Here is a 24,905-nt window from a genome sequence, read left to right as displayed (position 1 = left end):
GAATTTGAAAATTATTTGTCTTTACTGGAAAATTTGTTGGTCATTGATTTAGCTAGTTTTTCCGAGAAAACGATTCATCAAGAAAGTCAATGGAGCATAATTTTTAGCTCGAAGGCCATTATTCCAATTTTTTGATCACGATTAAATCTTAAAATTCTGAATGAACGATATATCTTTCTTTTATTCATTTTTGATACCATGTATATAAATTAACAAAACACAATTTTCAGTGTCGGTTTTTACTTTTTGAGAATGCATATGCATACGTGAACATATTTTTTTCAACTTTAATAACAAACAAAAAAAAGAACATCAGGATATGCAAAAAAAAACATTCAAAGGAGCTACGATTCTTTTTTGGTAGTAATTAGCATTGAAAATTGGACTTCTGACAAGTCCCTTGAAATCATTAATCCACCTTTACGATAGGATTTTCAGCATTATTGAATCATGGTTAGTACCCCCCCCCCTCGAAACCGACCTCCCCTTTTTCTTGGATCACATGTGATGCACATTCTTTAATTGCAGACTGATCTGCCTTCATGTTTACTAAATGCAAATATACTAGTATCTAACCTTGGTATTTTTAAAGACCTGCGTTCAATGTTTATTTCATATCTTTATTATGCCCCGAAATTCTTATAGTTGCTTTAGATGGTGGCGTCTTCATATAAGTGAAAAATTTGCGAGTGGTAAAACATCGATATACTATTAATAATTATGTTCCATTGACATAATAATGCTTTAAAATTAAATGCGGGATATAGATTCTTTCAGATTTATACAGGCACGTACATCTAGCAACGTGTGTGTGGGGGGGGGGGGGGTACTTTCATTTCCCAACATTACTTTTACTATTGAAATTGTTTATTGAAAAGCTGGTCGGCCCCAAGCTTTTACTATGGTAAAGTGATGAAAGGAAAATGTAGTATTATATGCAAAAATTGGTACTGAAAGAACTCGCGATCGGCACCTGAAAAAATGGCTGCTACCCCCATCCGCACGAAATAGGAATTTCGAGTTTTGGCAATGCTTTTTTATTTGGCTCGTCAACTTTTCCAGGTGAGTTTCTGGCTGCCCCCACCCCCGTTTTCAAAAACGATGCTACGTGCCTGTTATATACATGTAACACTTGTAAATCTCTTTTTGTATATTTCTGATTAGAAACATAACTTCACACGAACAAGTTGTCATTGTAAATAAATATGTTTTTTATATATATATATATATATATATATATATATATATATATATATATATATATATATATATATATATATATATATATATATATATATATATATATATATATATATATATATATATATATATATATATATATATATATATATATATATTTATATAGATGATGATGCGATTGCAAACTCCCAACTTCTTGATGGAACATTTACTGACATTATATCTACTAAAAGGTATGTTATTTCATTTTCGATGGTCGTAACTATTTCCCTGAAATTCTCGAATATTTAATAATCTTATTTTGCAAAAGAAAGATACTGTGATGCTGAAATGTTTTAATATATTTTATTTTCTATTTTGTACAGTAGTATATAGTATGTGAATGAAAAATGCAGTACGTTCGCATTTTGGCATAACGACTTCAGTTTTGTGTAGTATATCATTCTGTATAGATAATGGAGTACGCTCATATTTTGCATAACGACTTCTCTTTTATGTATTTTTTCATCTGCTTGCATCTGCTTTTAGCTTACTTTATATATCTTTCTTTTTTGCAATTCGATGCAGGAAACTAATTAGTTCATAAATAAGCATTAGCATAAACAAACAAGATGTGTTTGTGAAACACTATACGCCAGGCGGCTACAAGATTAAAAACATATTTTTAGCATATAGGTCACAGTCAAGGTCACAAGGTCATTGATCTTGGTGACATTTAAAAGAACTTGATTACTGAAGAATGCATACCAAATAAGAAGTCTTTATCTCTCATTGTCCAAAAGTTAAGGTGAAGGTTTAAAAAAGCAAATTTTTACATATAGGACATAGTCAAGGTCTTAAGGTCATTAAAGTTGGTGTCATTTGAAAGCGCTTAATTAGTTGAGTATACGTGCCAATATTTAGTCTCTATCGAAGGTTAAAGTTTGCCGACAAAAAAAAGTCTCAACCATTCATGGTTCAAAACTTTTGGTGAAGGTTAAAGCTTGCAGACAAACAGATAAACAGACAATAAGACAGACAGGACAAAAGCAATATACGCCTTGGATCTTTCGATTCGGGCGGATGCATAAAAAGCTTATTAAAAGCACCCAGCTACATGTACATGTACAAGCAAGATAAGCATTAAAACTACATTCCCAGCATAAGCAAAAAAGCCAACATAGATGAAACTTACAATAATTTGAAAAATTAAGACTTGTTCTGAAGTATCTATGGGCTTCTTTGTGGGAAAATATTTATGAAATCATAGAAATGAAACTGGTTTTTAATATATACATGTAAAATAGTATTATAATGAAATTTACTGAAAAACTGTTATATAAAGCATATAAAGCATTTGGCAATGTTTAAATTCAAATTATCTTTTCGAGAAGGATGATACTACATCCGATAGCAATTACATAATTTTAAAACAACAAAGATAGCATTGAGAAACGGATAACTGGCACTGACTTATCGAGAAAATGAAACAATAAATCAACACACTGTCAAATAGAATCAATTCTCTTCCTAAATCAGTTCCCTTCACAGTACATTCTAATTAAATTCCTGTTTTCTCCTATGAACACTTAGTAAGAACACAATGATTTAAAAAAAAAATAAAAATGTATCTAACAAAACAATATTGATACTAATATGATTCCCATTTAAGGTCAAATTCACAAAAAAATCATCCTCAAACGGCGATTGGAACATGCTTAGGCACATTTTACCGCTTTTATGTTGTGTTAAATCATAAGAGTGGGGCGGGGGTGGTCGAGACCTCAAGAATTTCGTATTACAATATTTTAGCGAAGAAAGAAATCCAATTCAATTTAAACGTTTTTTCCAAGGCAATAGATTCAAGTTTAACTGGCACATGTTCCAGGTAAATTGGTAAGAACAATAAAAAATGCATTTTAAAAATAAAACGTCAAAGGATAAATCAAATAAAATAGTTTTACATGTATATAAAAATGCATTTGCTTCTCTGATCCTCATTATTTAGCCGTTATTCTGAGAAACGTTGATGATGAATAAGGTTGCCGCCTCCAAAATTGTGAAATTTTTGTTTCCATACAGGTCAAGGGTTCAGTGGAGAGAGTCGTTTTATTGATTATACGTATAGTAAACATGTAACTGTTTTAAAAATAAAACCTGCTCTTTGGGACGAAGGAAAAAATATCCCAACAACAAACCCCCATCCCACTCTTAAGAAAAAGTTTGGATTAGCGTTTTTCATGTTCTAACCTATCCTGGGTTTTTTTATTAATAGTGTCTCTGATCGCTAACATACATTCGTATACAATTGTGAATTGACTATTAATTTATTTTAATCACTATACGCTTGCAAACTCCATTCTATATATACAATAATTCCATGGTTGTATGGCATGCACAGGTATTGACAAAATTTGCAGACAATATACATTTAGATCTCGTAAAATAAACAATAAAAACCTATATCGTTTTCTTTCTTTTTTGTACTAAGGTAATTTTAAAATTAAAAGAAATCACATGCTGTGAAATGATGTTTAACATCTTACTATTAGGATAATGCTTTAAAAAAGAGTACAGTGGAAAATCAGCGGCGAACGTTTAAACATTGGTTAAATCATGTTGATCAAAAGGCAAGAGCCACTTAAAATGTAGGCCTTTTTTGCTCTGATAATTTCTGAAAAATCAAAACTTCTCAGTTAAGATTAGAAATGTAGTATTTTTACTTGGAATATTGATGATCTGTTGAATGTAACGTCATTTTCCATCTAGTCGATGTATTACGACGTCATAAAATACGCCATCTCCACCATATCTGTTAAAAAATTAAAAATGGCCTAAAATTGATTTTTTTTTTCTTCAAAGTTTCACATAGAGCACAACCTGTAATTAAAAATATGGAATTACATGAAAAAAAATCTGTTACTGAAGATCAATAAACATGTTTAAAATTCTGGATCTTGAGCTGTGCTCATATTTTAATTCTTTGCTAAAGGTGGTCAAATACGCATGCTTTTTTTAAATTCATGGATATATTTTGCCGGAAAGCGTATATATATTTATTCATAATACACAATTCATGTAATGTTTGTATCATAATCAACAGGTCGAAATTCTTAGATTCACATATATAAACGAGTTGACTGAAGAAAGATCTTCAATTAATCATTCCCTTTTTATAAAAAAGACGTAAAAATTTACAAATATATTTAGCAGATAAAATGTATTTTAAAGCATATTTTTCTACACCACACAACTGAGGTGAACCAAAAACATACTACTAATTCATTATACGTGTGTCTATTCGCATCTGATAAGCAATAATTCTAATATTTTTGTGCACTTCTAACCAAGAGCTTCAAAGTAGAATTGTGTGACGGGGGTCCTCCCTGTCACTGGCACTGGTAATTAATTACTATTGTTTTTATTTACATCGTTTATTTACATATTTACAACACAGATATATATATAAGAAATCACAATTGTTCACAATACAAAAACACATCCACACTCGTTGACTTTCAGACGACTTGTTCTCCTCTCTCTCACTCATGATCCCAAGGCCCACTTTCTCACACAAATCAATCTAGTGCTCACTTTCATCTCTCAGAACTCTATCATGCACAATAAACAACGATAGAAGAAATGACAAATAAACAAATTATAAATCCATGCTTGTCCACTCGCTTTCTCTCTAACTAACTCAAATCACACTCTTTGGAAACAGGGCTACAACGCCTGCGCCGCGCACCTGCAACCTATAAGAACTTCTAACTCTCTCATTTACAATTAATTAACTTGGGTGATTGCTCTGTGACATACCTCCCCTCTTAAGTGTGGCGTCCCGACACACTAATAAAATTACATGTAGTAGACTGATAATGACAATTTGATATCGCTTACAAGAATCACACGTTCATAGATAAAGAGACCTTACTACACAAAGAAATAATAAAATAGTTTTACATGCACACACATTTCATGTTTTATCTTTTTTTTCTTAGATTTTTGCGTTTTATCTTTACATTTTTTTTTTCAAAACAAATGTTCATTTTAGATATATACATTATATACACAACCTACGTATATACACTTCAATTATTTATTTCTTAGACTGAATAAAATCTTGTACAATCCTAAAGTCTTTGATTTCATTTTCACCTAGCCACTTAGTGTGACCATTCTGAAACTGTTCAAAATAACGTTTCTCCAACCGCTTGGAGTCGTTTCTTGACGGCATCATATCTATTACTTTGACAATGGGACCGTTGTCTTCGGCCGTCTTGGCCGTCTCGTCTTCGTATTCAACGTCCTCGTCCGGGATATAGTCGTGATCAGGGCGGTCATTAGGATCAAGATATGGCTTCATCCTGTTAGCATGCGCTGTCAAAGTTTTTGATTTGTGATCAGGGTCCTGTAGTCTGTATGTAACATTAGATAATCGCTTGATGATCTCGTACGGCCCGTGCCAATTGTGGGTAAGTTTAGGAGAGAGTCCAGGTTTAGTCGTTGGAGTAAATAACCATATTTTGTCACCTTTAGTATAATGAGTCTCTTTCGCTGCACGGTCATGATGTTCCTTCCGGTTTTGTTGACATTTTTGTAAGTTTTCTTTGACAAGCGTGTAGGCCTCTTGAAGGCGGACTTTTGCCTCTTCCTTATAGTCGTCTGCTACAGCGTAAGAAAATGTTGGCGGACATAGCACGGCTTCAACGGGTAGAACAGGATCTCGCAAGTGCATCAGGTAGAAGGGTGACTCTTTTGTAGTCTCGTGGATGGCGGTCCTATATGCAAACAGTATGTATGGTATAAAGGCGTCCCAGTCACGCTGATGTCCTGACACATACATTGACAACATTGTTGTGAGTGTTCCATTGAAGCGCTCCACTAGGCCATTGGTCTCCGGGTGGTAGGCAGTAGTAAAAGTTTTCCTGGTATTTGTTAATTTGCATATTTTTTTTATCAGGTTTGATCTAAAGTTCTTACCATTATCTGATAGTAGCTCTCTAGGCGCTCCATGACGACACACTATTTCCTCTACAAAAAGTCGCGCAGTCGTTTCTGCATCTGCATTATTTACGGCAAATACTTCAGGCCATCGAGTTAGGTAGTCACTGAACACAATAATGTACTTATTGGACTTGTAGGTTGGCGGGAATGGTCCAAGGACATCTACAGCTACTCTGTCGAATGGTCCATTAACTGCCGGTAGCGGGTTCAATGGGCACTTTGGTCTGTTTTTCGGTGATTTCTTGGTAGCACAGTCTACGCATGATCTACACCAAAACTCTACATCTGAATACATACCCTTCCAATGAAATCTCTCTTGTACTTTGTCATACGTTTTCTGAAAGGAGAGATGACCTGCTGTCAGGTCGTCGTGACAGGCATACATGACTTCATCTATCAGGCTCCTTGGAACAGCTATTTGGCGTCTAATAGCTTGACGTCGTCTATGAGATCCAGGCTGCCAAAGATGATATAGCAGACCATTGTGTCCGAGTTCATAATCACCAGATAATATTACCGTTTCACGGGCCTTTGAAGATAATTCAGGCAACTCTCCCTTCTCTAAGTAATTTATGATAGCGGCTAGGAGAGGGTCATTTTTCTGACGGTCGCGGATGTCCTGATAAGACCTTTTTGGTATCACTTCTGCGTCTGCCTTAGCACAGGTGGCTGCTATGGAGGATTCGGCAGGAATTCGAGATAAGGCGTCTGCGTTTTGATGAACCTTTCCCGGTCGATGTTTAATGGTTATGTCATACTCTTGAAGAGTTAATGACCATCGCGCTAGGCGTCCTGCTGGATTCTTAATATCCATAAGCCACCGTAATGGGTTGTGGTCAGTTATCACAGTAAATTTCCGGCCGAATAGATAGTGTCTAAAGTATTTCACACTCCACACAATGGCTAATGCCTCTTTTTCGATAACTGCATAGTTCTGTTCATTTGGTTTTAGACTCCTGATCGCGTACGCTATTGTCCGCTCACCTTCTTGGGCTAATACGGCACCTACACCAGTGTCACATGCATCCGTATACAGGATAAACGGAAGCGAGAAATCCGGATACCTAAGAATAGAAAAGCTGGTCAAAGAATTCAAACGCACTTTTGCAGTTATTGTCCCAAATGAATTCGACACCTTTCCTTAAGAGCTTGTGTAAGGGAGGAGCCTTACTTGCAAAATCCTTTACAAACTTACGGTAGTAAGAGATGAGTCCCAGAAAGCTTCTAAGTTCGCTCACATTTGTTGGCTTCGGAAAGTTGTGAATTGACGTTACTTTCTCCGTGTCAGGCGATATTCCGTCAGCTGAGACTTTGTGTCCAAGGAACGTGACCTCCGTTTTTCCGAAGTAACACTTCTTCGCTTTTAGCTTTAACCCCGAATTTTCGAATCGTTTTAGCACTTCCTCAAGTCTTTTGACATGGTCGGAAATAGTTTCCGAGAAGACAATTACGTCATCTATATACACAAGACACGTGTTCCACAGTAATCCTGAAAGCATAGAGTCCATAAGTCTCTGGACTGTTACACAGTCCAAATGGCATATAATTATATTCATAATGCCCTCCAAAGAAGGAAAACGCGGTCTTTTCTCTGTCACTTTCCTTAATGGGTACTTGGTGGTATCCTTGACACAAATCTAAGACACTGAAGTACTTGGACTTATTAAGTGCATCCAGCATTTCGTCGATCCTAAGGAGAGGGTAGACGTCCTTTTTGGTGACTTCGTTTATTTTACGAAAATCAATGCACATGCGAACCTTGCCATCTTTCTTCGGCACCAAAACAATTGGGGCGGAGTACGGACTCTTAGACGGTCGCACAATTCCATTAGCGCACATTGTTTCTATCTGGGATTCCAGTAATATCCGCTGGCTGTGAGGAATCCTATAAGGCCTCAAGTGAATAGGTTTACTGTCCCCTGTATCTATAGAATGTTCAACCAAATCTGTCTTCCCAAATTCATTATCACTGAAAGCAAACACTTTTCCATACTTATCTAATACCTTAGTAATAGACTTGCGTTCCGTTTCACCTAAATCACCTGATACATAGAAATCATCTATACCTTGCTCACCAGACTCAACGCTCTCACTTATCTCAATCCCATTCAAGTTCTTGTAATTGCATGCATCTTGCACACTTTCGCTAGTCGAACTTGCATCAGAAAAAAATGAGATACATTCATCATTTATATATACAGAATCATTTGCAACATCAATATAGCATACACAGTCCTTCAAAATGTCCAAACCTAAAATACAATCATACGGGAAATCACGAGCAACAAATGCATTATATACAACATCGGTTTGTTCACCAATTCTTAACCTAAAGTCACACTTCCCAACAATATCGACACGGTTGCCCGTTGCCGATGTAACACTAACTCCTCCAGCCGGCACCATACCACTCTGGCTTGCGAAAGCTTCATTTATAATCGTGACACTAGATCCGGTGTCGACCAACATCGCGGCACATTTTTCATTCACATATCCTGTAATTTTGGCGGTACAAAATTTAGGATTTAACTGACAAGAAACAATATTTTCACATACATTTTTCACCTTTTCAACACTTTTTTCACTACTTCCGGAAGAATTATCCTCTTCTCTTTTACACAACCGGCTGTCTCTAGGAGGGTATTTTAGATCCTCTAGCCCTTTACCTCCACACAAAAGGGCGGACTTTAGTTTTCCGAATTGGCGCTTCTTTGTTGCTCATTGCAACGGACTGCTATGTGTCCTACTCTACGACATTTGTTGCAGATTGGTCTCCCGTCCGTCGTCCTAAGATTTCGGTCCGGTCTGGGGCGGAATCCGAATCCTCGGCCTTTTCCTCCTCGGCTTCCTCCACGGCTTTGTCCTCGAGACGGAGGAACAAATTGCTGTTTAGATGCGAATCTACCGATTTCAGTTGCCATCACAATACAAAAACACATCCACACTCGTTGACTTTCAGACTTGTTCTCCTCTCTCTCACTCATGTTCCCACCGCTGCCACCATAATATGTGACGGGGGTCCTCCCTGTCACTGGCACTGGTAATTAATTAATTGTAAATGAGAGAGTTAGAAGTTCTGATAGGTTGCAGGTGCGCGGCGCAGGCGTTGTAGCCCTGTTTCCCAAGAGTGATTTGAGTTAGTTAGAGAGAAAGCGAGTGGACAAGCATGGATTTATAATTTGTTTATTTGTCATTTCTTCTATCGTTGTGTATTGTGCATGATAGAGTTCTGAGAGATGAAAGTGAGCACTAGATTGATTTGTGTGAGAAAGTGGGCCCTGGGAACATGAGTGAGAGAGAGGAGAACAAGTCTGAAAGTCAACGAGTGTGGATGTGTTTTTGTATTGTGAACAATTGTGATTTCTTATATATATATCTGTGTTGTAAATATGTAAATAAACGATGTAAATAAAAACAATAGTCATTAATTACCAGGTCACGTGGAAGGGGCATATTGATTTGATGTGTGTTGTGTAGGTCAAAGTCTTTGCTAGCATTCTACATATTATTCCGTTTAATAATGCGCACTGTTTATAGTTAAAACACATGGAATTTATGTTAATGTTGTTTATAATATTGTAAGTCTTGCCTTAGCGTGTGGACATGAGAGCCGTACGTCATGCAAAATGTAAGGTTTTAGACTTATAAGGCAAGCCTTACCGTGTGTACCGGCCTTAAGACGCCAGATATTTGGTGTGTTCAATATTGATGTGTGGTGTGTAGGTCACGTGGAAGGGGCATATTGATTTGATGTGTGTTGTGTAGGTCACGTAGAGGTGGCATATCGATTTGAGGTGTGGTGGGTAGGTCACGTGGAAGGGGCACATGAGCAATATGAGGTGGGTAAGTATCACGATTTTTATCAGAGGCAGGATAAAAGATATTAGAAATGAATCATTTTATCTAAAAGTGAACCTATCTCTTTCAACCACCTGTTAAGTGGTGCCGATTCTTTGATAGAAGAAGTACAAAATACGAACACTTATCAACGTTTTCATTATCAGAATTTCATTATTGACACCTTTGAGTTGTCCATTTGATTAAATCTCACATATGAAGGAAAATGTGTTTATTGAAGTTATCAAAACACGTGTATTAATCAGACACTTGCTTATCTAGTGTATATAAAGAGTGTCGGTCTGATTGCATGGTGAAAGTATTTATAGAATACCTGTAGAACAGGTATTCTGTTAAATCACGCACGCTTTAGCGTGTGTAAAAATGCTATTCGAAGGCTCTTTCTCAGTGCAGTCATACGTCTCCATGGATTATGAGCGATATATTCTTATGACTGACGAAATACAGGGGGAATTCCTTTGTTACTTATATCAGAGAAGTCACAGTCCACGTCTAATTCATTTACCATTTTTGGCTGCCATATACACCCGATTCAACAATTTTGTGAATGAGAAGATTCAGAAAATCAAGAAATTTTCAGCTCAGCAATTTTCAAAGAAACTTGAGGAAAACGTAACTGGTAAATTGGTATACGAGGAAAACAAGGTACAATTTTTTGTTAAACGAGGGATTATTAGAGAAACTTTATATAAACTCAGGGAACTGTATATTTTATAGTAACCAACTAAGTTTATGAGATAATTGATAAAAAACTTTAAACAAGACATAATTAAGTACATAAGAATTGTCCAAACAGGACAGAAGACGGTATGAAAAATCATTGTAATGAATACTAGTAAAGAGAGTTAAAGTTCTTGTTTTCAATTCTATGACAAGCTTATTTCCTTTGCTGCTGTTGCTTTCAGCGCTTGCATTGCCACAGGCAATCATACTAAAGGCGTTAGTCTATTCATCCAGCATTCCTTTCGATCGGGTATCAGATGGACGCTTAGATCGGCCCCGCGAGGTATGCTACCAGTGCTTCTAGACGGGGCTGTCACTTCAACAATCAATACATCAGCGGTATAAACTTGAATCCATTTAAAGTGAAATTGATAAGTATATATTATCAGTAGATATGTTTGATGAGATAACCATTTATGAGATAATTATTGAAAATTGCAACTTTTTATCAATAGATTAATTCAAATGAGTTCGAGTCTCATTAGAAGTGTAGTATAGTTTGCACAGTCATTATGATTCCTGGGAAATTATTCTGAGAAATATAAGAACAGTTTCATATTCATTTCGCAAATTACCCGTTTAAAGAATTCATATAAAGAATAACAAATCTGTTCTGCAAAACTTTTTGTTTATATCAGAATTCATTTGAGATTTTACTAATTCAGGATGTGTTATATGGTACATTTGAGCGTAGCAGAAAAAATGAAAAAAGTAGTGTTTCATTTTAGACGTACGTAAAGATTCTTAATTCATATTTGAAAAATGACAAGGTTAATTTTGAAAACAATTAAGTGACTTAACAAAACTCATGTATTTTGTATTAAGTTGATTTGACTTGAAACCAGTTTACCAACAAACAATTTTTTAGGAGTGTAAGAAGACTAAGATCATGAAGATATTCTGTGTTTTTAGTTAAATAATTATCATTTTACAGTTCTCTTGTTTGATTTGTCTTTACCTCCAGGGGCGGGATTCATAAAGACTCTAAACATGAATTTAAGTGATGTTGTTGCTAAATGGCCAGGGTCAACACATGATTCTCGCATCCTTAATGAGAGTGGTATCAAGGTGTTATTTGAGCAAAACCATCTCCCTGTCCATACCCACTAACTCGGAGACAGTGGTTACCACTCCAAACGCTGGCTTTTAACTCCGTTTCTGCGACCAAATCAGGGCTCGCAGACGAATTACAACAGGTAATGAATATTATTCTCTATCCAATTTCTACAACATTGTCTTTGTTTTAGCTATTTAGAAGTTTAAAAATTTTAAATTCACGAACAACTGTAACTTAGGCTACTTTCGTTTTAGTTAATATCGAGCGCCCTCTCTCGTCCAGCGCCCCCTTGTAGACAAATCTACGAGGTGGATCCAAATATTTGCGCATCAATAATAAAAGAATGGCTTACTTACATGACAAGCTGTTCTATTTTTTTTTAAATATTCAAAATAAAAAAAAATAAATTGTTAGCTTCTTTTCGTTTTTCTTTTTTGAAATTATTACTTCAATATATAAAAAAAATTAACAAAAAAACCTATTTTACTTCTCTGCAGTATACATGCATGTACATGTAGTTACTAAATATTATAAATGACAGAAGATTAGAAACATGTACATGTATACACCCCTAATAAAGATTAAAAAAAATTATGTTTAAATTGTTCCTGTTAGCATATGAAAAATAAAAATGGGATTATACAAAGTTAAAATTTTAAATTGATGAAAATAGGTAAGTTTGGAAATACTTGTGTCTTTATTTTACTAAGTTTTACTGTTGAGTTAAGAGCTACAATGATTAAGACTTATTCCTTAATTATAAACAATAATCTCAAAATTGAAGTTTTTTGGGAAAAAAAGAAAATCAAACCTGCTTAAAATTTAAGAACTATTACCTCAACATTATACAGAGAAATTGTTTTATTCCAAACTTTTTTTCAATATCAGTTATTAAACAGAGCCCACAAGAAGACAAAAAGTGTGGTGGAGAGAGGGATAGGGCAGCTGAAGAGGCGATTTCATGTACTGCATGGTGAGATCCGCCTTTTACCAGAAAAGGCATGCCAGGTGATAATAGCCTGTTCCGTCCTTCACAACATCTGCAAGGACCGCAATATTGCATGCCCCCCTCCAGGTGATGAAGATAAGGAGGAGGAGGATCATCAACAGATTGTAAATGCCAACAACAACAACAACTGCAATCATGATGGAACTAGATACAGAAAACTGTTTGCTGACACTCACTTTTGAATCTGTACTGGAGGTATATTATATGTTTTAGTTTTAAACCATCTCTTTTAGAATTATGAGAAGTTAATAAATTTAAAGTTAAATAATTCATGAAATCAGAAAAAGTTTTTTTTAAACATACCAAGACGGATGGTGCATTCATTTATTTTCAAAATAAAAATTGCAACATTTTTAAAACTCTGAATACATATTTCAAGTGATGGGTGTATAGATCCAATTTTATGTATAATAAATTTTTGTGTGATATATATACATCAACAAAGTGTGCAAACAAGTCAAATACTTCAAGATAAATATTTATTTATAACATTTTAAATGACAGATAACAATTCTGGAAAATACATATGAAAAAATAACATAAAATTACTTTACAAGTTTATTCTGCATTTTTTCTTTTCATATATTTGAGGCTTTAATTTGAAGTCCAATGCAAATAAGGGACAATCGCAGCCTTTGCTTTCTTGATTTTGAGCACATAATATTCCACCTCGAGCTCCAACTTCCTCACAGTAAGTTCATCAATTTTTCTCTTTAGGTCTGTACTCCCAGTAGTGCTGGAGGTCCTTGAGACTAAGCGTGAAGTTGATGTACTTGGCATAGGAGGTGGTGGTGGAGTCGCAAAACATGACACTGTGTCGGATGGTCCTTCAATAACATGAATGCCCCTGAAAAAAATCAATTTTAATTTTTGTAAAATTCATACCAATTATATTTCTCTATTAATTTTCACAAAACATTTTTTTCCTAATAAAGTTTGTGAACATTAAATAATATTAAATAATTTTGAATTGTGGCATGAGATCAATTAAAAACAGATTCCACCAGCTGGGGAGAAAAAGGGATATAATTACTTTGTATAATCTATTTTGATAAAACTTGAATATAATTGTCTATCACCCATAATTGTTTATGATAATGTATTTGTGCTATAAGCTTAATTATTATTTAACATAAAATTTATGACAATTTTCTTATTTCATTCTTTGCTTTTTTTCATTTGAAAAAAAATAATTATTTGTAGTCAAAGCTCTCTTAAGTCTTTCATTGGCTTGTCTGAACCAAAGGCTCAAGTGTGCTAGCTTTCAATATATTGCACAGTATTATAGCCATAAATGCAGATCTGCTAAGAAAAAAAAATGTTTCTACTCTCCTTATTCTAATTTGTTTATCAGTGTTTTTTTTTTTTTGCAGTGAAGATCTTAGCTCTCAATTTTTTAAAGAAAACATTTATGAAAATTTTACTCTAAAATTGTGTGACTCATGAATTATTTAAAGCAACATTTTAATTAATTTGAATTCATTTTTTTTCATTGGGGTAATCTTGATTTGTGTAAAGTCTGAATTAAGGTGGAAACATTTTTTCCTTCATCTATATTGATGATTCTATTAAATCAGAATTTAAATACTTGCATATCCTAATTTATACTTAACAATGGTTCCTCTCCTAGAAGACCTAGCAGTTTCAGTGAAGTGTCTGCACCTGCTCCAATACCAGTCAGGCAAGTGTTATTTCCCCCCACAACACTGGACACAGCCTCGGCAATTGCACTTAGTGCCTTTGGAGGAGGACCACCACCTTTAAAGTCAAGCAAATATTTGATTCAGCATAATTTTCCCCCACTCTTTATTTACCTTCCTAAATGTTATAAGTTTTATAAATAAAAACACTTTTCACCTTGATTTTGAATTGTCACTCAAAGTGAAGTGAGTTAATAAGTCGTAACATTTTGAATGAAGAAAGATGATCAAGATATTACTTCATAATAAGGCGTTAAAAACTGATAAAGATTCAGACTGGGCTAACTTTCGAAAAATAAGAAACAAAGCGAATAATATGAAAAAATATGCAATATCTATTTACTACGATAATATTGATACACAAATTAATGATGCGAATAAAAATGACAACAAATTGTACTGGAAACTAATGAAAGACACTTTCGGGGTCAAACTTTCATCAGATATTCCCCCTATTCACTTTATTTCTGATAATGGAAACAGTTCAACTGCATTTACTGATCTTGAAAAAGTTGCAGCACTGAATAAATACTTCTCCTCTATATCGAATATTGAAGACATTGGAAACAACCTACCCGACCAATACCTATTGTGTAACTATATGCTAAGTGAAATCGTCATTCAAAAGCAGGAAATAATTGATGTAATATCAATACTTCAAGTAAATAAAGCTATCGGACCAGATTGCATTAGTCACAAAATGTTGAAATCAACAATTCTAACTATTTCAGAACCGCTTTGTATGTTATTTAATAAGTCTCTGAAGGAAAAATCTTTTCCCGATTCCTGGAAATTAGCTCATGTTCTCCCTCTATTTAAAAAAGATGACCCTTCTATAACATCAAATTACAGACCGGTCTCTTTATTGAGCTGCGTTAGTAAGATTATGGAAAGAATAATATTTAACTGTGGGTCTATGAGAAAACCAGGCAGGGGGCCATACATAAAGTGTCACTCACATTTATGAAATTTTCCCAAAAGACTCCAACAATATAGCATATAATCACAAGAAAAAAATTTTCTGAAAATTTTCAATATTGGGGCCCACCAAGGGGGTACCCCATAAGCCACCATCTTTATCATCATTTTGTATTCACAATTTTGTAAAAATTGCTATTTTCATTCACCATACTCTTCTTTTCATTTAAATATTGAGTGATCAAAAGTAAGAACAAAAGAAAATATATATTATTTATTTCATTTTGCACAATTTTTTTTGTCTTAAAAATCAATGCTATATTTAAACACAAGGGGAATAACTCTTGATATAAAAGAGACTGAAAAATGTGGGAAAAGGGTCGATATTGGACATGTTTTAAAACTGGGTTTGGATGCATAGATTTTAAATTATTTTGTTTTAAGATAAAGATTGTGAACTTAATAATAATTTCCTACAGGCAATTATTCGGGTTTTGATTATTGGTGACACTGTGCGATTTTGAAATTGAGAAATTTTTCCCAAAAATTGTGATTTTTTGCAACAGAGTTATTTCCCTTTTTTCATACTTTTATAAACTATATTAGGCTACTATTTAAAAAATCAATATATTTTCACTTCAAAAATGGTATGTACAGTGACTGAACATTTTGGTAAAAATACTTCTGTACATGTGGATAGACCAGTAGTTTCTGAAAAGACTGTAGCTCCACTGTTTTGTTTTAACAAAGGATGCAAAAGTAGCCAGGACAATATTAGTTGATGCATATTTTCTTGCACAATCTATTTTGTACTTTGTTAAACCATGCAACATTTTACAAAGTTCAGTTTTTGAAGAGTTGTTCACAAAAAATGATAGTATCTGTACTTGACTCTGATGCCCATCAGCCTGATGATCCTGATCGTATGCTTTTATTAAGGCTTCTGTAAATGCATCGGTTTCTATCTTTTTTCCTCCAGCATGTAATATTTTTTATATAACAAGTGCATTAAAGCATTTTCTTGCAAGGTGCAATGCATTCAAAGGCACACTGAATAACTTCATTGGCTTTCTGTGTCACATAGTCTTTAATAGACTGCTGTACCTCATCTAATGATGTATTCAGGATGAAGCATAAGGGCGTGGATTTACCATCAGACAGTTTCATACTCCTGTTTAGCTTTTCTCGATAGTATGTGGGTCGTCTCCAGTAGTCACATACAGTTCCTTAGGATGACTGACTCAGACAAAACTCTGTATTCTGACTGGATTGCTCTGAAAAAGATAAGTTTTGATAAGAGATATTGTAGATGTTGAAGACGACATAATTCTGACTATAATCACACTTCAAAGACAATTCTTCCATGGAATATTAAACATAAGAGGCTCATGGGCCATATCGTTCACCTAGGCACTGTGGCTAAGAAAAAAGCAGAAATCAGTTCAGTATTTTTTTCCCATACAAGTATAAACTTGATTTATCGATCGTGGCCCTGCCCCAGCCCTGGGGGTCATGATTTGGACAGATATGAATCTACACTACCCCACTGGCCATGATGCTTCCCTATAAGTTTCATCTTTCCTAACACACTGTGGTTCTTAAGGATGTACAACACACCTACCCCAAAATATTCCTGTCGTTTAATTTTCGCTATTTCGTATATTTAGTACATGACTATATCTACTGTGTGTATGCACATTTTGGACAAAATCGTTAGAGTGGTTTTTGGACAGGAAATTCCAAAAGTTACCCCCCTTTAGTTGTTTACGGGAAGAGAAAATTTTTAATCAATAAACTACTTCAACCTTGATTTTCAAAAAAGCCAGGTTAGCTATAGCTGTCAAATTTCATTGACTTATTCCTTTAACCATTTAACAGAGAAACAAGAAAATTGAAAAAAAAGTTTTTGCAGATGTCACAGTCAAGGTCACAAGGTCATTGACCTTGGTGTCATTTGAAAGAACTTAATTAAGTAAGCATGCCAAATATGAAGTCTCTATCTCCCATGGTTCAAGAGTTATGGTGAAGGTTAAAGTTGACAACAGACAGACAGATAAACAGAAAAACAGACAGGACAAAAACAATATACACCTCAGATCTACCGATCTGGGTGCATAAAAAAGAAGTCTGTGTGTAAATGCTCAGTAGTAATACCCCCACTCTAATAAAAATATATGCTCTCAATCTCATTATGGGTTTTGGTGAAATAAAGGTTTTTATTTTTAATTGGAACTTCATAGGGATTTTCAAAAATGTCTTGAATTTTCAATAAACTGTAAATGCAGAAATAATCATTGGATATTCATTTTCATTTATTTTGTTGTTATAGGTACCAGTACTTTAGTTGAGTTTTACTTTGGAAACAACAAAATTTAATGCCTGGAAACTTTTTTTAGGTGACAAATCAATGAAATTTCATCCCTACTAAAATTTGTGCTTCTACAAAAGGATGAAAATATCTCATGATATGAAAAGACAAATAGTCATTAACTTCTTTTTCCATCCTAATTAATTTACCAACAGATATTTCATTAGTTTGAATTTTAATTTAGTCATTACATAGAGAAATTAAGCTTAAAATATTCAAAAGTACATGACCAACATATGGTGCAGAGCAATGGATGAATACGGATAGCAACAGTTTACCTTATAGTAAACCAAATTTGTAAAAATAAATAAACTAGATATGTACCTTCCACCCCTGAGGTGTGTTGAGAAACAGCTGTACTCTGTTCATTGTCACATTCTATTTTCTCTTCAATATCCTCAGTACCAAGCTTAAAAAATTCAGCTGAAATAACAAGAAATTTGATTTACATCATTTACATGACAATGTGATAGTCAGTAATGCAGACAAAAGTCATCTATTTTCAAAATTGTAGCCCTTACTCTAGCTTCATATACTTTAATGAATATTTATCATTTTATATTTCCATTTCTAATTTTTTTTTCTCTGTGATAACTTTTTGAAAGTTGGGGGGATTTATTTCTTGATAATTCTGCCGGAATGTAAATTAGGCAGGTCGATAGGTCAGCAGCTAAGGAGGCCTAATACGCATGCAAATCTCGTGCGCATCTGTCTCTGTGTCTGACGCTAAGTAAGCCAAATACGCATGAAAATCTCGTGCGGCTGCCTTTGTGTTTGACGTCAGTGTTCGAGGACTATTGAAATTGGCATGGAAGTCCTCGTGTAATTTAAATCTATTAGTCTACATTTTTAATGTCTAAGTCTACAATTTTATTTCACAATGAAATGGAAATATAAGGAATCACTGTCTAGTTTTGAGAGTATGCCAGGGACATCAACAATAGTGGGAAACATGGGATAATTTTAGCATAACGGGCTTCGCCCGTTCTGCAAATTATCCCATGTTTCCCACTATTGTTGATGCCCTGGCATACTCAAAACTAGACAGTGATTCCTTAAATATATTGTATTTATATTTTAATTTATTTTCTCTTTTTATACATGAGTGGGATTTTATTTTTAAATAATTTGATTACTAGGAAGAGTATTCTCACTATTCTGGCTTCAGAGCAATACAGTAAAACACAGATCAACTTATAAAAATCTACAGGATTTCAACCTCACTTTTACAAGAGGAACTATTCATATGTATAGTTTAAAATAGAGTGTGATTGGCTGTTTTATTTCTCCATTTTTTTTTTTGTTTTTTGTTTTTGGACAAAGAGAGTATATGGGATGTGTTAATTGGGTTGTAATTTAACTGCCTATATGATTACATGAAGCCCCTTTTAAAAACTTTCCACAGATTCCTTGATATAAATGAAGTAATCATTTACAAAACTGTTTATGTACTCTGATTTTTTTTTTTGGTAGGTACATCTGTAGTTTTGTTGTTGTGTAATTTAGCACATTGAAGACCAACTTCAAAATTTATTAGTGCTTTCTGTTGTACTTGTGCAGTAAACATATAGAAAGATCATTTATTCATTGCTTTATAAATTTTCAATCTTAAACTAAAAGATGTTAATCTCGGAGAAATAATAAGTCTTAATTTTTTAAAATATTGCAGACAACATACATTTCCTTATTAATTAAAAAAATCCTCAGATTGGATGAAGAGGGGAAGGGGCTTTGAGTTTTTATTAGTGTTCTGGACATTCATATAATAGGTGTTGTTTGTGGGTTATGCAATATCACATGTATACAATTCAATGTACCAACCTTGAACCTCATCAATGATCATCCTCAATGTCCACTTTAGTGGAGTAAGTTTTTCTGTGCCTTTCAGAACGATTCCTTCATAAACCTGCAATTTAATGAGTGCTGTTAAATTTTTCTTGTATTTCAACAGATATCCATTCTAATTGAATGGGATCACACTAGGCACCTGAGGTTACTTATTTTTCTTTTAATAAAAAATATAACCCCTACCTTAAAAAGAAAATCATTGTGCATGTGGAAAGGATTCTTTGAGATCCAATATGTACACATTAGCTTTGAAGACACTTATGAATGATAATTATAATTATTTTTTAATGTACACGTTGTCTAGTAACTTACTCGAGTCGATGGTGTACTACACCTAGATGTGATATGATTCATAATAAAAATCATATTGATATCCTTTAGACTCTCCTATCAATTTTATTTGTATGCATCTTTGTCAATTTGAATGTCATAGCTCTCCACTTTATTTAGCAAAATATATATGGAATGTAAATTATATATAAATCTTCATCGAATCAATATTCCCTCATATATTACACCGGATATTCTTAAAAATCATCTTAGGACCAATCAAAATTGTATCCATGTATAAGATAATGTTATTGTAGTGTTCATTATATATCACTTACCAACAGGTACAAGTATCCTCTCTTGTACATGCACTGTTGTAGCCATATCTCTTTGGAAACGGGGCAATTAACTCCTCTGTCTGATTTCTCCTTCTGGTCTGGTGGGTGCAACAGGTGTGAACATCGCCTAGAATCTTGTACCAATAAGTACAAAGACTATTTCTGTGACTCGTTTGACTTGTTTTGAAATTTACATACTCTTTTGTAACTTTGGTAAAGCAAGAGAACACCCTCGGGTATTGTCACTTGGTGTTGGTTAGGGGCAACTTGACAATGCACCAAGTGTGACAATATTTTTTTTTTGGACATGAATATATACTTTCTGTAAGTCCTCCACATGCAACAGAAGTGCATGCCCTTGAAAAGTCAAATCTTTCACACACCATGCCTGGAAGCTGCCATATTCATGCATGTACCTTATGTGTCTCATTCCCTAGAGAGTACCGTAAAGGGAGATAACTATGCTGAAACTTCAAGTTTATGTCTCATGAAATAAAGGCATTTTTAATTAATTAAACCTGTTAATTGTTTGATTTTATTTTGAACAATTATTTTTATTTATAGATCAACATTAATGAAAAATAACAATCAGTTAATAAGCAACATTTGTCTTTCGTTTATTGTGTTTATGTTAATTTTCACCCAAATTTCTCTGATAATTTAACACTGATTAACTACTCAAAAACGACAGATTTTCTCAAAACCCAAACAATTCCTATTGCATAGAGAATTCAAACATACTTAATTTTTAAATCAATTTTGAATTTAAAAATAATAAGCGTCCTAACCCTGTTTTATATGAAGATTTTCATGGTACCTTTACATCTGAAACGATATTTCTGTCAAAAGAGACATTTTTGACGGGTTGCTATGGCAACATTGCATGTTTGACATGAAATCTTTTTTTTATCAAACATAAATTATAATCTTGAATTTTTATATTAAATAAGTAGTTTATGTGTAAATGATTTCTTTTGGCTCTAAAGCTGCATTGAAATTGAATGAAATTCCCCCTTTATTTGCCCTTTCTTATGCTTTATTTTCCTGGTTTTAATGACGGCCCTGTTACTATAAATAGAACAAGCTATCAATTTTCTCACCTCATGATTTTTTATCAGTGATGTGTACCTTATCAATATTTAATGGAATAATGACATTTTAAAATACCTTAAAAATTGATATTTTACAATTCTGCCTGGTTTTCTCATAGAACCACAGTTAAACACGTGTATAACCATTTCCATGCAAATAATTTGTTCTACAAGTATCAGGCAGTTTTTTTACTTGGCCACTCAACTGTTTACCAATTGCTGGAAACATACCATAGTATAGTTAAAAGTATTGATGAGGGGAAGTCATGTTGTAGGGTCTTTTACGATCTATCAAAAGCCTTCGATAGAGTCTGGCACAAGAGTCTTCTTTTTAAACTGCAAACTTACGGAATATCCGGCAATCTTTACGAATGGTTTAAATAGTAGGAGCCAGAAAGTATTGTATAAAGATATCTTATCTTCTAGCATGACTATCAATGCCGGGGTACCGCAGGGCTCTGTACTTGGTCCCCTATTTTTTTTAATTTATGTAATGTTTGTTTCAGAAAACATGTTGTCGCTATGTAGATTATTTGCAGATGACAATTCCCTACAGAATTCTTCGTCAAATGTTGCCAGTATAGAATATAACATTAACCACGATCTAAATATTTTAGCCGAATTGTCTAAAAAATGATTACTCAAATTCAACCCTTTAAAAACTAAAGCTGTTTTCTTTACACTAAAAAAAGATTTTGAGCTTCCTAAACTTTACTTTCAACAGTGTCAGTTAGAATTTGAATCTTCACATAGGCATCTTGGTTTACTTTTTTCACAAGATTTAAGCTGGTCTGTATACATTGATAGCGTTGTAAATACTGCATATAAATAGCTTGGCCTTTTGAAAAAGCTCAAATTCACTCTTGGACGAAACACTCTTTTAAAAATGTATACAACTTTTGTCAGGCCCCATCTCGAATATGCCTCAGTTGTCTGGGACGGCTGTACACTTTACGATATAGAAAAACTAGAGAAAGTCCAGCTAGCTGCAGCAAGAACCATCACTGGTCTCCCGATTTTTATTTCTAGAATAATTCTCTATTCAGAGACAGGATTGGAACCCCTAATTACAAGAAGAAGAACAGCTAAATTAACCACTATGTTTAAAGTACACAACAATGTTGTACCCGATTATCTCAAACAAATATTTCCAAAAAACTCGCGGAATTGAATCTACATATAATACAAGAAACACAGAAGATTACTCTATTCCCAAATGTAGACTTGAAACTTTTAAAAAATCTTTTGTACCTTCTGCAATTAATTTTCTGGAATTCCCTTTTTGAAGACGTGAGAGACACAACCTCTATAAGTAAATTTAAAACAAGAATATGTTAACATCCCTCAAAGCCACCTTTGTATTTTTCATATGGGAAACGCTATTTAAATATAATTCACACAAAATTAAGGCACAGTAGTATACTTAATAATGATCTTTATCATATACTTAGTAGTAAATACACCGATTCTGCACGGTGTGATACGGGTGACGTCACAATGCCCCATATCACGGACCGGTCCGAAAAGCCATATCACGTATCGGACCGGCGGGCCGAAAATCCATATCAAACCGGAAGTAAAGTTTGTATTAAGTTTAAAAGTTAATTTACTTGATTTTATTTAAATATTCATATAAAATAATTCTTTAATGACATTTGTGGTCTTAAGTTTTTTTCCGTTACCTAAAATTGGCTCTATTAGATTTTAATGAAAAATGTCACTAACAAGCACAAACATTCTTCAACGACCATATGTGAACTCGCATATTAAGTATTCTAAATATATGATAAATAGAATACTCCATACTAAAATCCATATCATATGTCACATCAGCCCTCGGGCCCCATATCAGCCCTCGGGCCTTCGGCCCGCGGGCTGATATGGGGCCACTCGGGCTGATATGACATATGATATGAATTTTAGTATGTAATATTCTCTGTTTATCGAAGAAATATATTTGACTCTCCTAACTGTTCATGTGGACGAATTGAAGATGTATAACATTTCTTTTTTGTATGTAAAAAATATGAGCGGCCAAGAAATTGCCTCTTAAACAATATTTTACAATATAATCACTTGGCAATAGTCAACTCCCATCCCTTATTATTTGGAAATGATTCATTGTCAGTTGATGTGAATAACAAAATATTTCACTGTGTCCAAAGGTTCATTCGTGATTCAGGTAGATTTTGATCCGTTTTTCTTCCTCTGTTTCTTTGTCATTTAATCATATCTGTACAACTTTGTTTGTTTATGATGCGAGAATTTTACTTGTGATCATGTTTATTTTTTATTATCATTATTGTCATATATTTTTTCCCTAATAACTGTTATAATTGTAATCATTTACATGTATCATTATAGATCTACATATTGTGAGAACTCTGAATCTTTAGTAAGTGTCTTAACTTGAAATATTTTGTATTAACTTTAAATATTTTGTATTTATCATGTATATATATAACTTTACACCTTAAATTGTTTTTTTTTGGCAATCACTAATTTAATTATTGTATATATTACAGGGAGAGGTTTTTTTTAAGTTGCAAGAACGTGTAACCAATCCCATTGTATAAATTATACAATAAAATATGTTCAAAACAAAACATTACTTCTATTGATATTATCCTGTGGGGCACCCCAAAATAATGAAAATATTTTACTTTGGGTTATTCCCCTTTTTATCTCTCCTTGGTTACATGTAAACTATATGAATGTACGCGGAAAAACCGAACTGCAGAAATTTCAATCCTTTCCGACCATTTGTAAATGGTTGAGTGTTTATTTAATATTTAATGCATATAAGGGTTAACATTGAGTTTAAGATTATTGCTGAAGGATACATTGTATGCTCAAAGTCTATAATACACAGACATGATTGGGTTGAACACGATCGCGGATCAAGTGAAAGTGTGTAATGACCAACCTGTCCCAGTCGTAGCCCTCCTGTGATCGGATATTTCCGATTTCGATTTGGAAAAATATTGTGCCATTTTCTTTCTACCTCTGCAACTCTTCTAGCTAGACCAACGCCCATTGCAACCAGCCTTTGTGTAATACTTTGCCACGTCCGAGCCTTCATGTCCGACGTCAGAGTTGGACCTAACTTCCCTCTAAGGATATGCTTATTTTTGTCAACCAAATTAGTCAACGCAAGGGTTTCATCGGCATTCCAATTTGGCTTCCTTTTTGTCTGCGATTCCATTTTTCTCGTCTGCTAATATTACGTCACGTCAGTTGAATTTATTATCTCCTTCACTAGAGAGCGCGTTTGTTGTTGCAAATTTAAGTACGGCAAATCTCTAGTGTTGTCATAGTGCTTACACTTAAATATGTTGTTTTTCCTAAAATAAAATTTAGTTAAGAATTGTGCTTAGGATCTTTATGAATTAAAAGTTAAGAATTTTTCTAGTTAAGATTTTTTTAATGTTTAAGTACAACTTTTAAGAAAAATCTAAAAGTCCTTATGAATTCCGCTCCAGATTCTCGAATATTCAGAGAATATTTAAGTACTATAATCAAATATTGGCGAACTAACT

General features: G+C 33.9%; 1 pseudogene; it reads right to left on the bottom strand.

The window, feature by feature from the left end:
• Positions 1–13,427: 13,427 nt before the first annotated feature.
• LOC134246898 (uncharacterized) lies at positions 13,428–24,571 on the bottom strand (annotated as a pseudogene).
• Between the last annotated feature and the right edge of the window lie 334 nt (positions 24,572–24,905).

The sequence above is a fragment of the Saccostrea cucullata genome, unplaced genomic scaffold, assembly GCF_032062105.1.
Source record: "Saccostrea cucullata isolate Sc308-1 unplaced genomic scaffold, CSIRO_AGI_Scuc_v1 ctg111, whole genome shotgun sequence".
Taxonomy (NCBI): Eukaryota; Metazoa; Mollusca; class Bivalvia; order Ostreida; family Ostreidae; genus Saccostrea; species Saccostrea cuccullata.
The sequence above is the reverse complement of the archived record's forward strand: the minus strand, read 5'-3'. Positions and strand labels throughout refer to the sequence as shown.